The sequence below is a fragment of the Hemibagrus wyckioides genome, linkage group LG19 (assembly GCF_019097595.1).
Source record: "Hemibagrus wyckioides isolate EC202008001 linkage group LG19, SWU_Hwy_1.0, whole genome shotgun sequence".
NCBI lineage: Eukaryota > Metazoa > Chordata > Actinopteri > Siluriformes > Bagridae > Hemibagrus > Hemibagrus wyckioides.
The window spans coordinates 21,182,335-21,187,500 of record NC_080728.1 but is presented as its reverse complement, the minus strand read 5'-3'; the positions used below and the strand labels follow the sequence as shown (position 1 = coordinate 21,187,500).

The 5,166-nt window shown below is 40.6% G+C and overlaps 1 protein-coding gene across 4 annotated transcripts in view; it reads right to left on the bottom strand.

The window, feature by feature from the left end:
• Positions 1-4,601, bottom strand: part of ppfia2 (PTPRF interacting protein alpha 2) — a 143,603-nt gene extending 139,002 nt beyond the window's left edge. For all 4 annotated transcript variants that reach the window (XM_058416691.1, XM_058416690.1, XM_058416692.1 and 1 more), the window contains exon 1: positions 4,388-4,601. The gene's annotated coding sequence lies outside the window, so the exon portion shown is untranslated. The remainder of the gene's footprint in view (positions 1-4,387) is intronic.
• Positions 4,602-5,166: the final 565 nt, after the last annotated feature.

Below are 5,166 nucleotides of genomic sequence, written 5' to 3'. Positions count from 1 at the left end.
GTGACTGTCATATGATAAGATTGGCCCCGCCCACTCTCCATCTGACGGTTAAACTGTTTACATTTAAATTTTGTTACACTCATTAAAGCTGTGATGCTAATCTGGGGTCTGGTGATCTACACGTCACACTGGACGCTCATTTGAGTATTAATAGTACACCATCTTTGCTAATTAGCCAAACTCTGACACACTTAGCTGTTTCGCTTATTAGCGAGGCGTTTGGTCGTCATGGTTACACACTCACACACCATCTGTCCCGGTGACTGTGACAGACAGAATCTACACATGCTAACTGCAAACTGTGTCACACAGTGCATGTGTGTGTGTGTGTTTATGATAACATTTAGCTTAATTCTACAGAATAAAGCTAAGATGCTAACTTTAAATCTGAACCAAAGTGTTGTTAATAATATCATTATTTTTAATAAAATAAAATAAAATAAAAAGAATAAAAAAAATTTGATTTTTCTATACATCTAAGCTAGCTAAAAACTAAAAAAGCAAGTCATTAATGTCTTAGGTTTAACAAACACACAGCTAATCATAATATGCTGTATATTTTCAACTTTTATATTTTCAATGGTCAAAACACCACAGAGTTAGCATAAACGATAATTAGCAAGCAAAGACAAACAAACCAAATGATGTTTTTATGCACCATAGCTAGCTAGCATGTTCTCTTAGACAGCATGTTATCTATGAAATGAGAAACATTAGCATAGTGGCAATATAGTGTTTAGCGTATTTCTGTGTGTGTGTGTGTGTGTGTGTGTGAATGCTACATAATCACAACATAATCACCCATTTTACATTCTACAACACTAATTAATGCTTTTTTTCCCATATGTACTTGAGGCAGCGTGGCTGGGATATTCAGAGCATTAGCACATTAGCAGTACAGCTCTGCATGTACAGAGTATCACCTGCTAATTAATGTTAATGTAACTAATTTAGCTATTTGCTACATGGTAGTCATTGTGAAATAATAAATAATGTAAGATTAACATATTAGTAATGACAAGACGGTTATAGATTCATATTTATTAAATAGCACTTTGTGTGTGTGTATGTGTGTGTATGTATGTGTGTGTGTGTGTGTGTGTTACATCATTAGCATGCGAATGAATGCTAATTAACTTTTTACTCCATGTAGTGAGCATTAGCAGTATATAGAGTCATATTTAGCATAAACCAGTACAGGATCTGCATATTATCCCCCTCTGTGTGTGTGTGTGTGTGTGTGTATGTGATGTTCTTTCATTCTATTTAGCTTCTTTACTTGATGTAGCATTGTGTTTTTAATGAATGTTAGCTCCTTTTCAAAGTAACGTAGCTTCAGTTTGTCCTCAAAACAGTAAATGGCCAAAAAAAGTTCCATCAGATCTCCTTCAACACAGACAAACAGACACACACAGACACACACACACACAGACACACACACAGACACACACACTTTACGATTTCATGACTTTGATGCTTCATTAATTTGCACACGAGTGACTGTTGGATCGTGTTATAAACAATCGATAGCATGTTTTGTAGCTGCGCTGGATCGAGTGCTGTTCTTTTCTCTGTGCTGCTGAATAACGAGAGCTGATTTGTTTAATTAATCCGCTGATTGATGACATCATCACAGCGAGCTCTGTTCATGCAGCCGTATATTAGTGATCTATTTCCACCCTTGACATCTTCTCATTATCATACTCTCTTTTGTTTTGATGTTACATGGTGACAGATGTTACATTTGACAGCAGAGTTTCCTTCTCCGGTCTGTATTTTCTATCCCGATCCTTTTTTCAGGTAAATGTTTGTGTTTAAAGTCAGTGTTTAAAAACTCAGTCTCGGACGCTTATTAATAACAATCTGGCAACCTCCAGAAGTAACCTGTCCTTAATAATCTGAACACGAAGCTGAACAAAGCAGCGGCGTAACCCAACTCTGAACACCAAGAACTTTCCCAGAGTAACACCGACCCAAATTTTTACCTCGATATAAAGTGGAACCTCGGCATACAAATTTAGTTGGTTCTAGAGGTGAGTTCTTGAAGTGAAAATGTGTATTGTAAAATGAATTTTCCCATCAGAAATAATGTAAATACAGATAATCCGTTCCAGCTGCCATTAAATATGACCAATATGACCGATATGAAACTGTATGGCTGCTTACAAAGAACTGAACCAAGCCAAGCATTCCATGTCAAGGCTCCTCACAGGAAGTCATGCCACCAAGCCTGGGGTGAAAATAGAACAGACCACCCACGCTGTCAGGAACAGCTGGACAGTTCCCTGCCAGACCACTGGAGGGGGTGCTGGCAGGTGAATCACTGAAGCCTGCTTTGTCATGTGTATTTTGTGCCACGCCTTCCTGTTGTATCACCTGTTTCCCATTAACCTTAGTGTCTAGCCCAGGGGTAGGCAAGTTCGGTCCTAGAGAGCCGCAATCCTGCAGAGTTCAGCTCCAACCCTAATCAAACACACCTGAACAAGCTAATCAAGGTCTTCAGGATTACTAAGACTACAGGCAGGTGAGTGTTTTTTCAGGGCTGGAGCTGAAATCTGCAGGACTGCAGCTCTCTAGGACCGAACTTGCCTACCCCTGGTCTAGGCCTCTAAATAAGCATCCTCGTGTACCTGTCCTCGTCGGTCATTGTTGAATGTTCTGTGTTTCATTTTCTATGTTCGTTGTCTGTAAGTCAGGTTTCTGTTTTCGTTATCATGTCTTAGCTATTAGGTTCGTCTTCCCCATGTCTTGTGTTTACGTTAATAAAGCAGTGCTTGTCTGAATCCCGTGAATGGGTCCGTCTCCATGGCGTGCAGGCGCACACACCACCACGGAGGTCCGGGTTTGTGCCCCACATGGGTCGGGGGTGCCTGCACGTTACTCACGCCCCCAATCTGTTAACAAAAAAATACCCCAAAAATCACCTAGCTTTTGAACACATGCTGAAGGCAACATCAGTATCGTGGGTCGACTCTTTCCAAACAGCTTTCTCTGATTGAAAAAAAATTGTAAAATACATAAACTTGCTTGGGTTGGCTTTCCACTGACGCTAACATCATTCATATGCTGAAATCCCACTGTACAGGAATGACTATTTAAATATATTTGAATATTAATGAGTTCATTATGAATTCATTATTATTATTATTATTATTATTATTAAACCCATTAAGGATGTCTAACAAATATTTAGCTTGATTTTAAATGCCAGAGAAAATGAAGCAGTGGATCGTCCAATCACAGGCGGCGATTAGTTCTCTACAGAACAGCAATCGTTTCCATAGCAACAGGGAGGAAACTCGAGATCAACAGATGTGTAATGGTTGATGTGGTGAAGTTTTTCTGTGAGGAGAAACGCGTGTGTGTGTGTGTGTGTGTGTGTGGGAAGGAGTCTCCAGTGTTAGTGCTGTGTGAGAGTCTGAGGTGAAGCTGGAAGTTTCAGGAGAGAGAATAATAAGAGAGGCCTGGTGATGGAAGAAGTGGTTATAACAGCTGTTATAACAGAGTGTCATTAGAAACAGATCAAGAAGTGAGGAAAACACTGAGGGACATGATGTTAAGGGAAAATAATCATCTGCAGAGTGGAAGCAGGTACTGCGCTTCATCACACACACTCACACACACACACACGGACATTCACACACACACATGCACACACACTGTTGTGTGTTCCAAGACTCAGGTCAGAACTCTACATCACTGTGGTTTGTGGTGATTAAGGCGTCAGGATCCGCGGCGATCGTTCACATCCGGCCTGTTCCTCCGCTCTAATGCTAATGAGGGTGAATCCTCAGCCCATTGTCTGAAGTGCATTACATCATACCCGGTGTGTGTGTGTGTGTGTGTGTGTGTATGTGTTAGATTAATTCCTGCACTGCACGTTCACTTCATTTCAGACAGCAATGTGCATTTAATCGCTCCATCATCCATCCATCAGCATGAGAGAGAGAGAGAGAGAGATGGATGAAGGATGAATTCATGTGTGTATGTGTGTGTTTCTGCATGTTCCTGCCACACACATAGACAAGACACACAACGTTATTGCAGCATCTCTCTCTCTCTCTCTCTCTCTCTCTCTCTTTCTTTTACTCTGTGTCTTGTCTTTCTTCCCCTCTCTCTCTCTCTCTCTCTCTCTCTCTCTCAAATTCTTGCCCTATCTCTTTCTTTTACTCTGTGTCCTGTCTTTCTTCCCCTCTCTCTCTCTCTCTCTCTCTCTCTCTCATTCTTCTCTCCATCCCTGTCTGTCTTTCTATTCATTTCTCTACCATCTATATCTATCTGAATTAAGACTCGCATCACTCATTCTCTCTCTCGCTCTCTCTCTCTCTCATGTGTGTGTAATTGCAGCATCCCCCGTGTCCGTGTCCGTGTCCGTATCCCTACTCACTGCTTCCTCCTCGTCCTCTGTCTCCTCGGGTAGATCAGTATTCCCAGCTGTGCGGTTCTCCGAACCAATCCCGACTGAATCCCAGATCCACAGCAGGCATCTTTCACATTCCTGATCCTGATCTTAATCCTCTGAGCTCCGTCATTGTGCTCCTGCTGAAATCCACATCACTGTGAGGAAGGGGGAAAAAAAACCAGACCGGCGTGTGTGTGTGTGTGAGAGGGAGAGAGAGAGAGAGAGAGAGAGAGAGACTCTGATGGAGGAGCTGGAGGAGGAGGAGGAGATGGAGGAGGGGTCTTAAAGATGCAGCTGGCCATTTTTCAACATCTGCACATCTTCTCATCATCTGCTCTTTGCTTTAACACCATGGAACTCTTGCTCTCAGACACACCGAGGTGGAGTTTTAGTATTTAAATCCTCAAAAAGGCCAAATATATATATATATAAAATTCATTCAGCTGAAGAATTTCATTCAAAACTGAAGATCTGGAGTTTCTTTCTCCACATATAGAAGCTACGCAAAAAATAATGCTATCTAGAAAGATAAACCTTATCTGTAATGATTACGCTAAAAATCCTCTTATAAAGCATTAAAAGGCATTATAAACAGAATGATTGATGTATTATTTTTATTTATTTATTCATTTATCATGTATTTATTTATTTTTTATTTATTTATGTATTATGCATTATGAACTGTTTATAACACCTCATATCATCAAACACACCTTCACTATCTCGCTCTATGAAGTCTTATATCCGTAACATGTTATGATGCA